At 43.2% G+C, this 11,363-nt stretch overlaps 3 long non-coding RNA genes across 5 annotated transcripts in view; 1 reads left to right on the top strand and 2 right to left on the bottom strand.

Moving 5' to 3' along the window:
- Positions 1-738: 738 nt before the first annotated feature.
- Positions 739-3,053, bottom strand: LOC108446235. Its single transcript, XR_001861371.1, has 2 exons — positions 2,781-3,053; positions 739-772 (listed from the first exon to the last, which is right to left on the bottom strand). It is a non-coding gene; the product is annotated as an uncharacterized LOC108446235 (long non-coding RNA).
- Positions 1,483-11,363, top strand: part of LOC108446236 — a 19,494-nt gene continuing 9,613 nt past the window's right edge. Inside the window, exons 1-2 of the long non-coding RNA XR_001861375.1 lie at positions 1,483-1,564; positions 5,010-5,012. This is a non-coding gene — a long non-coding RNA (uncharacterized LOC108446236). The remainder of the gene's footprint in view (positions 1,565-5,009; positions 5,013-11,363) is intronic.
- LOC103615502 overlaps positions 6,828-11,363 on the bottom strand; it is a 14,820-nt gene continuing 10,284 nt past the window's right edge. For 2 of the 3 annotated variants that reach the window (XR_001861372.1, XR_001861373.1), the window contains 3 exons: positions 10,067-11,275; positions 9,828-9,972; positions 9,667-9,748 (listed from right to left, as the gene is read on the bottom strand). This is a non-coding gene — a long non-coding RNA (uncharacterized LOC103615502). Of the gene's footprint in view, positions 8,130-8,233; positions 8,275-8,480; positions 8,525-8,623; positions 8,805-9,666; positions 9,749-9,827; positions 9,973-10,066; positions 11,276-11,363 lie in introns of those variants that run through there. The other variant, XR_001861374.1, reaches the window with a different exon arrangement.

Raw genomic sequence — 11,363 nt, 5'->3', positions numbered from 1 at the left:
AAACTGCCAGACCATCCCCCCAGCAGACCTTTCCAGGAGCCAGCCCCACCAGAAAATGGGATTTGTAAGTTTAAATTTGGGGGTCTCCTCCTCTTGCGTGCATTTTAAATAATTTTGGGGTTTTTTTCTCTTTTTTCTGCTGAGGGAGGAACTAAGATGGCACATAGGCAAGCTAAACCCAGCCTTTCCCAAACTGAGAGAGACCTATACCCCTTTCTTCTAACCCTTCTCTTAAAATCTGACTTTAAATTCCGTAAAGGTATTCTTTCTAAGAAAAATCTTAAATCTTTCAGTAATTGGATATTTCTAAATTTCCCTGATGCTACCACAGATTCTGTTCTTTCTGATTCGTTCTGGGACAGTGTGGGGAACAAACTGTATTCCTCTCAAGCCTCGGGAAACCTCTCTGTTTCCAAATTCATTCCTTTATTTCATTTACTGGTTAAAACATGTCGTGCAAAAACCCCCCCACCAGCTGTAATACTCCACCTTTATTACACGAACAGAGAACACGTTAAAGCCGCAACTAAGTTGCAATGTATAAAAGAAGCTGCAGGTCACTAAGTAAAAGAGTCTCAACTGGAGGTAATCGGCCACAGCAACTGGGAGAAACGAAAGACCCTCTGTCCGTCTTTTCTTTGTAAAGTCAGCCGTTTGGGTGAGAGTGTCTGGCTAAGAGGCGGCATGGTCCGTTCGGAGGCTTTCGGAGACGTGTTCTATGCGCACGGTAGTATTTTCTGTATTACTGATGGCATCCCCTCTCAGCCTTTAGCTTTGCAATGAGATTAACGCATAAAATTCATGCGAGACCCGATGCCTTAAGAGGCCTCCTAAAAACAGAGACTAGACAGGAGTAAAGGATTAAAAGAGGCATTTATTTGAAAGGCCTTAAAAGGTACACCCTGGGACCTGAAGCCATTCTCGAAATGGACCCCAAGATGGACCCTGGGTCACGAGTTCTTCACTCTTTTATATAGGTTTGGTTCATTTGCATAGCAGGGTTAATTCTTCAATTAAAGCTTCAGTTTTTCCCTTGGCTCATTTCCCCCTTTGCAGCTCTTTGGTTTATACTTTTGGCCTAGGACGGTCTTGGTGTCCTTGGAAAGCGGGATCAGAGAGGCTTTGCTGTGTCTACTTAGCATGAGAGAGCAGAAATTATCAGGCTACAAGAAACTTCAGAGTCACACACTGAGCAGTACAGAATTCAAAAAACACAAAAGTTTAAACCTAAGGTATCAGACCCATGAGATAAATTGGACAATACATTACAGTTGAAATGCACGACCCCAAAGCACTACACAATTTTTTCTGCACGGTAGAGCTGAGCTGGTGCCAAAGACAGGCCCAGCCAACAGACAGACTTCCTTTGCCGCATTCAAAACAATGTGACTTAATAGTCCCGGAAATCTTTCTGCTTTTCAAGCGTGTTGATGATCTCCAGCTTCACGTCTCAAGTATTTTCCGTGCTAAGATTCCTAACAATGAGCTCAAGGATGCTCCGTACGCCGAGCGAGGAATGGACCGGTGCCAAATTGGAGGAATCGTGGCATGAATTCTCCCAGGCGTGTCACTTTGCCAAGACGGATGAGACGACATGCACACTTCTTGTAATCCAAAGCCGTAAGAAGTAAAAGGTTTTTTTATTCTCTGCTGCTGCTCTTATACCTCTTCACAATTACTGTGGCTTATTAAGATTGGCTGCTAGCAAACAATGACAAAACTGTCTAACAACCAATAACCATTCAAGCAGTAATAAAATTAGCTATACAAGCAAAAGTATAGTTGGTGACATATCATATGCACGCTCCTTCTTACACACACTTAATGTTCCATAACAAGAACAACTACTCCTTGTGTCCAGAACATCTTCTTTCATTGGTTATCTTCTTGGCTTTCACTGTGACTGCAAAATCTCACGGGTAGACTCTGACCATCTCTAGGTCTGACTCTGTGAGGCTTTCGGACCAGCTGTCAGCCTCATCGCGGGCATACTGGCGTGCGAGAAGATATGGCAACTTCAGAAACCCGAGATACGGCAGGAGTAGGAAACATGTACATATACCTAAACACGTGGCTAGGCTTGGCTGCGAGAACTTTTAAACTTCCTTATAAACCTTTTAGATTCTGGGGCCTACTGGAGCCTTGCAGAAAACTTCTTTGTTAAAAATGCTACCACGGAAACAGCGAGGAGGCAGATTTCTTTGCCTCTAGCACACTTAGGCCCTCGTTCGAGAAATGCCACAAGAAATATATTCCTAGGGCTCAGAAAAATACTTTGTGAGAAGCAAATATTGGGAAGAAGCAAAGATCCTTAAAAGAGGGCAATATTCTCAAAGCACTTCCCCAAAGGTGCAAAGAATCCCCCAGAAGTTTTCACAAAGCACCTAACCCCGGTCTCATTATGTGCCTTACAATTAGCTGAGTGCTGCTGCCCCACAAATACTCTCAGGAAATTTTCGGGCACGAAAGGCTAAGGCTGTTCGGCACCTGCACGGAGCGTGTGTTTGCCTGCTGAGTCAAAACCGGTTGGAAACAATGTATTTGCTCGTAAAGCGATGCACGGCAGCACATTTTTGGGCCGCTGGGATTTGTGCTCTGCAAGCTACCCAGCAGTGGAAATGATTATGACATTCTCCTGCTACACTATCAACATCCCTGTCATTAGGTCTCCCCTTCCTAGGACTTCTACTCAAACAAGGGGAACAGCAACTGTGCTATGAGGAAGAACACCCCCTCGCTAGTCCTTCAGACAGTTCTAGTAAAAATAAAAAACAGATTACCTTCTCCATGCGGCAAGGATGGATCCAGCAACTCCATCATGTATTTGATTTCAATCTCCAGCTCCAGTATATCACACTGGGCTAGCACATATGTCAACACAGGCAGGAAGTGATCAGCTCCATACAGCCTCCCTGGGTTGAAGGGAATGCAGGCAGTGAGAGACAAACCACACTTTTTCACCAGTTCCCGTGTTTGAAAGGAAAGCACTCTTTTGTGCCTTCTCTAGGCAGCATGTCTGTATTATTCCAGAACCCCCTGGAGTCACCAATGTGCAGAAAAGAGAACATCGCCTGACACTCACTGCATGGGAGATCGACTCAATCCTGTTCTTCGAACGAGCACAAATCTTACGATGCACGCCTTGAGGCATGCGAGGGAAATTTAGAGACTGGGCTTGCCTTGGCACCAGCTCAAACGGTGAACAGGCTGCCACACCAGTCTGGCCTGACCTTTGCCTGTACTGCTCTCATTGCCTAAGAGGTGATGAATAGGAATTTTATTTATACATCTAGGGATTACATCCGCTTTCTGGAAGTGTCCAGACACAAACACCGGTCTCTGAGTATGAATCCCACAGCCGAGAAGCCTGAATATAAAAGCCTATTCCATTTGACAAGGAAATTAAACTCATTTTCTTGACACAGAATAGTCAAAACCAGCAGTGAGCAAGGCCTCCTGTACCGGAAGGGAGCCTACAGAGAAGATGGAGAGAGACTGTAAGGACCTGGAGTGACAGTGACCCACAAAGACCATGCTGTACCCAGACCTGTTTGCAATTCTGGCAATTTTCCTGCATTTTGACTTTCTGTCAAGAAATAGAAAGTTAGAGACACACAAAGTGTGAAACGCAGAAAGTTAGAAGACAACAAAGTTAGAGAGGTAGAAACTTAGAAATCAGTTAGACAGCTAGAAAGTTCAAAACATAGTAAATTAGAAAATTAGTAAGATAGAAACAAACAGGGTTAGAAACAAACGAAGTTACAAACGCAAAAATTTAGAAAGGTAGAAAGTAAGAAACAAACAAATTTTAAAAGGCAGAAAATGAGAAAGGTAGAAAGTAAAAAACAAAAGTTAGAAGGCAAACAAACAAAGAGGGAAACAAAGTTAGAAATGTAGAACGTTAGAAGCAAAGAAATTTAGAAAGGAAGAAAAATAGAAACAAAGTTAGAAAAGAACAAAGGCAGAAGGTTAGAAACAAATCAAGATAGAAGGGCAGAAAGTCAGAGGGGCAGAAACCAACAAAGGTAGAAAGGAAGGAAATAAGACATAAACAAATTTTAAAAGATAAAAGTTTAGAAAGGTAGAAAGTAAGAACCAAAAAAATTTAGAAAGGTAGAAATAAAGTTAGAAATGTAGAAAGTTACAGTAGTAAAAAGTTAGGAAGAAAAAGTTAAAGGTAGAAATTTAGAAACAAAACTAGAAAGGTAGAGACTTAGGAAGATAAAAAGTTAGAAACAAAACTAGAAGGGCACGAAGTTAGAAAAATAGAAACAAAGTTAGAAAATAACAAAGGCAGAAAGATTGCAAGTTAGAAAGGCAGAAGGTTAGAAACAAATCAAAATAGAAAAGAACAAAGTTAGAAAAGTAGAAAGTAAGAAACAAACAAATTTGGAAAGGTAGGCAGAAACAAACCTAGTAAGAAAAGAACAAAGTTGGAAAGGTAGAAAGTAGTTGGAAAGGTAGAAAAATAGAAACAAAATTAGAAAAGAACAAAGTTAGAAAGAGAGTTAGAAACAAAGAAACAAAGAGAAACAGTTAGAAAGGTAGAAACTTAGAAATAAAGTTAGAAAAGTAGGAAGCTCGAATGGTGAAAAGTTAGAAACCGACGTTAGAAAGGCAGAAAGTTAGGTAGAAAAATAGAAATAAACAAAATTAGAAAAGAAGAAAGGTAGAAACAAAGTTAGAACAGAACAAAGGTAGAAAGATAGAAAGTTTAAAAAGTAGAAAGTTAGAAACAAATCAAGATAGAAAAGAACAAAGTTAGAAAGGTAGAAAGTCAGAAATAAAGTTAGAAAGGTAGATATTTAGAAAGGTAGAGAGGTAGAAAGTGAGAAACAAATAAAAGTTAGAAACAAAGTAAGAAACAAACAATTTTAGAAAGGTAAAAAGTTAGAAACAAACCAATTTATCAAGAAATAAAATTAGAAAGGAAATAATCTAGAACCAAAACCAGTTAGAAACAGATATGGTTAGAAAAAAGTTGGAAAGGTAGAAATTTAGAAAGGCAGATAGTTAGAAATAAACAAAGCTAGAAAGGTAGAAAATGAGAAAGATAGAAAAATAGAAACAAACAAACTTAGAAAAGAACAAAGTAAGAAAGGTAGAAAGAAATCAAGTTAGAAAGGTTGAAAGTCAGAAACAAAGATAGAAATGTGGAAAGTTAGCAAGGTAGATATTTAGAAAGTTAGAAAGTGAGAAAAATGATAGAAACAAAACAATTTAGAAAGGTAGAAACTTAGAAAGGTAAAAAGTTAGAAAGAAACAAAGTAAGAAAAAAAATGTTAGAAAGGTAGAAACAAACCAAGTTATAATGAAATAAAATTTGAAAGGAACTAATTTAGAATCAAAACCAGTTAGAAACAAACAAATTTAGAAAGGTAGAAAGTTAGAAACAATTAGTTAGAAACAAAGTTGGAAAGGCTGAAAGGTAGAAGCAAACAAAGGTAGAAAGTTAGAAACAAACAAAGGTAGAAACTAACAAATTAAAATGTTAGAAAGGTAGGAATGAACAAAGGTAGAAAATAACCAAGGTAGAAAAGTAGAAAGGCTGAAACGAACAAAGGTACAAAGTTAGAAATGTAGAAGGGTAGAAACCAATAAAGGTAGAAACTAACAAAGGTAGAAACGAACTTTTGAAAATTAGAAAGATATTTAGGAAGAAAGATAGAAAGTCACTAGAAAGTCAGAAATAAAGGGAGAGAGAAAACAAAGAAATAGAGAAAGAAAAATAGATTTAGAGAGAAAAAGGAATAGAGAAAAATAGGGTTTGAGAGAAAAAGAAATCAAGTTTAGAAGAGAATTTGTGTTGAAGAGAAAAAGAAATACAGTTAAAGAGAAAGAGAAAAAGAAATAGAGCTGAGGAGAAATAGAGCTGGAGAGAGACATAGAGAAACAGAAACAGTTAGAGAAACAGTGAGAAAAACAGAGCAAGAGAGTTAGAAACAGAGACAGAAACAAAGTCAGAAAAAGTGAGGAATAGACTGAAAAGTAAAGCAAAGCCGAGTAGCAAAGCAAGAAATACCGTGAAAAAATTACTAAACCACACCAAAGAAAGACAGGAGCCAAATGGTGGGGGGGGAAGAGGGTATCTTTATTCAACTTTAGTGAATTAATGTTTTTATTTACACTTCAGCAAAACATGTGGAAATAACGTATACAAACACAAGTACAAATACAATCCATATACATGCTGGTAAAAGTCCAGTTTACATACAGAGCAATACATGGAAATGCAGTGGCAAACACAAATACAGAACAATACAGGGCAATGCAAGCCAAATACATATCATTTCAATAAAACAATTTTTTCTATTTCTGGAAAGTTTATTACATTTTATTTTATTGTTATAGGAAACCCAAAATAACAGCAGCACATGGAGAACATAACACTCGTCCACCACCCACACCTCCTTTAGCTTACACACAAACCTACCCTTGCTCTCATCTCAACCGCTCCACTAACCCTTGGCGGTCCATGGGAGTGTGGTTCCCAGGAGCCTCCAAGTTGTCCCACCTGACGAAACCCCGGCGCCGGTGGGGTCCGCACTCAAACCTTGGCGATGAACGTCACCTTGCAGACTGGCCAGGACTGAAAGAAAAAAACCCCAGCCGGGGAGGGGAAAAAAAAGCCCCACAACCTGGCTGGGGTTTTTTTAATTCTAAATTTAAAAAATGTGTTGAAAAACTTGAAAAGCAAAAATCACACACACAACCTTAGAACCAGTCAACACACATGCTCTCACAGGCAGACAGAAGCAGACAGACACAAACTCTCACAGACAGACACAGACAGTCACACACTCACACACAGTCACACACTCTTCAGCTTTTGTCAAAACACTCTACCGATGAAGATGCTTCGACAAATCTTCCAGCTGCTGCTCCTCGACATTGAACAGTAGATTCTGGGAAAAAAATCGGTAGCGTCGGTGACCGCGGAGATCCAAAGCCGCCTCAGGGACCTGCAAGATAACATGAGGCTTTCAGTGAGAGGCCAAAGGCTAGGAGTTATCCCTGTGACAGGCCCATAAATTTTCTACCCAAGATCCCATAGAAAAGATACGAAGCTTTAAGTTTTGTAACTGCTCCTCTCAACCATGACCCTCTATGCCGGGGAAGGGCAGCTCCAACTGTAAATAGCACATGGACAAGGTGGTGCACCGAATATAAGCAAAAATGACGTGAAGGCTCGAGATGAGTCTCTGGAAGATTAATTCTCTAGCCTGATATGCTTTGAGGCGACAGAACCTACAGAACTACTGCAGTCACATGAGGAGGGTCTAATACGCTCCGCATAGAAGACCAAGGGAATGGGACCTGAAAAGAAGGTGCTTCCAAAAGTGAGAAAGAAGATGGATGAGAACATCTTGTGTTCTTTTTCTGGTCTCAAAAAGTAAAAATGTAAAGATGCCAGAATAAGCCTGATCTGGGAAAGTATGCAAGCAGAGACCCCCCTGCTGCCAATACAGCCCAGAATGATGCCGATAAAGCATCGAGACGTAACAAAGCCCTATGACACAAGAGAATGGACACAAACTACATAACACAGAGAGGAGTTAAAGCTGCCCAGCAGTTTCACCTGATGGACCCAAGATTCCTACTGCAAGATCAGCCAGACAACAATGATGCCAAAGGAAAGAAGGCTCTATGGCAATAGCATGTGACAGTGAAACGTAACTCCTTACAAGAAGTTAGTGCCAAAGCTGTTAAGAGGATGCTCAAGAAGCTCAGTAGGCCTAGAGAAAGAGGCAACGACTGCCAGGCGACCACTCCGGACCCAAGGGCGGGCTCCTCCGGCGAAAAGATCCGCGATGACGTCGAGACTCAAAGAAGGCTGATGATGTGAAGCTCAGAAAAAACATGGGGATGGAACTGCCCTGCCCGGCAAAGGGTCGGGTGATGCTGAGGAGAAACGCTCTCCCTTTACTTCCGAGGGGCCCCTCTCGCTACAGCCCTCTCCTCTAAGCTAACTTCCAATTGCCTCCTGTGATTCCAAAGGTTTTTCCCTTCTCCCGACCACCAGTCCCAACACTTAGCTTTCAGAGATGAGCGGACAAAATCCATCCTCGACAGAAAAGACGCATGGGCACTGTAGACATCGGTACATTCCCTGTAGTCCGCTTTGGAGGCTGTGAAAATTCAGAAAGAAAATTCAGACTACGATGAGACATCCCAAAAGTGACCCCTTCTGCAACGCCCCCCTCCCTTGTTACTGCTGAGGCTAATCGCTTACCGGATGTTTCCAAACTTTGGCTCCACACCTGCTCATGGTACCTAAGACAACAAAACAGAAAACGTGACTACCACCGTCCAGAAGATTAATCCCCAGGGCTCCTCCACACCGCTGCCCCAGCTCACCTCAAATCTTCATCTGACTCTGGAGGTGGCCCGGAAGATACCCACAAAGTGAACAGGTATGCGCTTAGCACGCCACCACATACCACTCACCTATTAGTCACTCCACCTAAATGCGGACTCACCTGCTCGCCTCTGTTCCTTGGCATGCCTAGGGAGGTGGCAGCACCTGCAAAGAAAGCAAAAAAACATGCTGAGAGACTGCGAAATCACAACCTCCCCGCTCCAACTGAAGTATGCCACACCAATACCTTAACCTTGCACCCACCTGGCCTCTGGCATTCTGGGCCAGGACATCTTGCAAGTGGACGGCTGAAAAGGAACAAACAACAGTGGATGCTTAGAGCTGAACCAGACATTGATACTGGAGCAATAACAACTCATTCTGTCCACCAGTCACCATTCACCTCGTTCCATCAACCTTGAACATCAATATCCGGCTTTACTTCCTAAAAATAAAGGACAAAGAACAATGCTAGAACATAGCCACCATTTACACTTGCCCTGCAAACACAAATGGTGACTGACCTTCCTGCAGGATCCCCCTCACCTGGTATGTGGAGCTCTGCCACGGATTTAATCCATCTGCATCTGAAAGAAAGTTATTACAAAAATCAAAGTGCTGCATGATAACTTAACAGTTCCAGACAGCTTGTGTCAATCTAGGAATACTATCTAGAGTCCAACTACAGCCTACATTACGAATCTCAGGTCCCCGGGACTTATCCTATTATACCTACACCCAGACTATGCAGCAGGGCAGAGCAGCTCTGGACCAAACACACGCAGACACCTGTGACACAGGAGATGACAAACAAGGGGGTGCAACATGGAGAGAAAACTCGCTGCGAGAATGACTGCAAGCACCTCAAAGGGCTAAGGAAAAAGACGTGCAACATAAAATACCCAAAGACACAGAACACACCATAGACAAGTGACGCAACACGCACTGGGACTGTTCTGCCCTGCGCGCCTCAGCACTGTGATCAAAAGTGAGACTTTCCCATTATGTGGCCTAAGGGGCCCTTTCTTGGACATCCCCGTCTCCAGAGGTAATTCAAAAATCCCTCTAGGTGAGTCCTGACCTGGCACCCCCCTCACATCCCCTCTATGAGGCATAGCCCTTGACTTATCTCTCGGCTGTCTGGGGATGCAAATCCGCATCAGGTGTGAAAGAAGACCACCTTGCCATCTGGGAACTTCCAGCCATCACCGGGCCGTTGTCTCTTAGACGGCTACCATAAAGAGAACCAAACATCAAGGCATGAACTTAGTGGCACATCGGCCAAAACCCAACAATTCCTCTACTCAGCGTCTCCTAAGAGGGCCGGGCTTCTCGGGGCCACACGCTTCAGCCACGCTCCGAGGCTGACGCTGTCATCGCAGCGCATACCTGGGTTAAGAGGAGACAAGGCAATGCGGCACCGCTGAAACTTGAGTGGACCCTGACTCTTCCTCCCTCTCCAACTCACCGCAACTCCTCAGCTGTTGCCTTCACATGGAAAAGGTAGAGGCTTCATTGCAGAGTCCTGTGATACTTGCGGAGGGCTCATGAGGGCGGCGAGCCGGGTATGTTGGCCGGTCGGCGAGGGGTTTGGCGTAATACAAGTGAACCGCCTAAAACACACAAATGACAATGGATGTTAAAAGCTGCACCAGAACTTGGCACCCAAGCAATAACAACTTTTTCTTTCCACCAGTCACTGCTTACCTTACTCACTTGACCTTGACTGCTGAGATCCGGCTTTACCTCCTAAAAATAAAGACAGAGAACAATGCTGTAACATAGCCACCATTTACACTTGCCCTGCAAACACAAACAGTGACTGACCTTCCTGCGGGAACCCCCTCATCCGGTGTGGGGTGTTCTGCCACGGATTTAATCCATCTGCATCTGAAAGAAAGCGATGACAAAACTCAAAGGGCTGCATGAGAACTTAACAGCTCCAGTCATCCTGTGTCAATCTAGAAATACCACCTAGAGGCCAAACTACACTCTACATTACAAATGTCAAGTCCCCAGGTCTAGTCCTATTACACCCATACACCAGGCTGTGCAGCAGGGCAGAGCAGCTCTGGACCAAACCCAAGCAGGCAGCCGTGACACAGGAGATGACAAACGAGGGGACACAACAAGGAGAGAAAACTCTGGGCTATATGAACACAAGGACCTAGAGAATAAGGAATGAGATGACCTAGGCGAGACTGGTGGTGAGCTGACGAGGCTCCAAGAACCCTGGCAGAAGAGGATGCTAACAGAAAGACTTAATCCAAGAACCACAAAGATAGATGCCTGAGAATTGTACGGGAAGAATCCTCTATCTATCTTCGCATTCTTACAAGTCCTCATCCCCTATAATGAATCATTGCGGTGCACAGCTGTTGATGCAGCTCAGAACAAGACCAGAAAAGACACCCGACTCAACATTGCTAAAGAGATGAGATTCTGATGTGGCTCCAAGCTCAAGAGTCAAAGGATCGATGGTACCAGCACCACACTGAGGAACACCAAGAGCAGAGATGCTAAGAATAATGGCTAGCATTTGCAATAAGCATCTCAAAGGGCTAAGGCAAAACACCTGTGACGCGAGATGCCCAAAAGACAGAGAACACACAATAGACAAGTGACGTACACCAGGACTGCTCTGCCCGGCACACCTTGGCATTGTGATCAAAAGCAAGATTTTCCCTTTATGGTGGCCTAAGGGGCCCCTTCTTGGGTATCCCAACCTCCAAATATGACTCAAAAATCCCTCCCGTTGAGTCCCAACTCAACACCCAGCTGTCACCCCCCCGTGGGTCACAAGCCTCGACTTATGTCTTGGATGTCGGGGGATGTGAATCTGCCTCGGGTATAAAAGAAGGCGGCCTCGCCATCCTGGAAGCTCCTGCAGTCGCCAGGCTGTTCTCTCTTAGTCAGCTACAATAAAGAAAACCAAACCAAACATCAGTGCACGAACTTAGTGGCACCTCGGTCAGAACCCGACAATTCCACCACTCACCATCTC

This window comes from Corvus brachyrhynchos, unplaced genomic scaffold (genome assembly GCF_000691975.1).
Source record: "Corvus brachyrhynchos isolate BGI_N302 unplaced genomic scaffold, ASM69197v1 scaffold150, whole genome shotgun sequence".
Classification (NCBI taxonomy): Eukaryota; Metazoa; Chordata; class Aves; order Passeriformes; family Corvidae; genus Corvus; species Corvus brachyrhynchos.
Note: the sequence above shows the minus strand (reverse complement) of the source record. Positions and strands in the feature narration are given on the sequence as shown.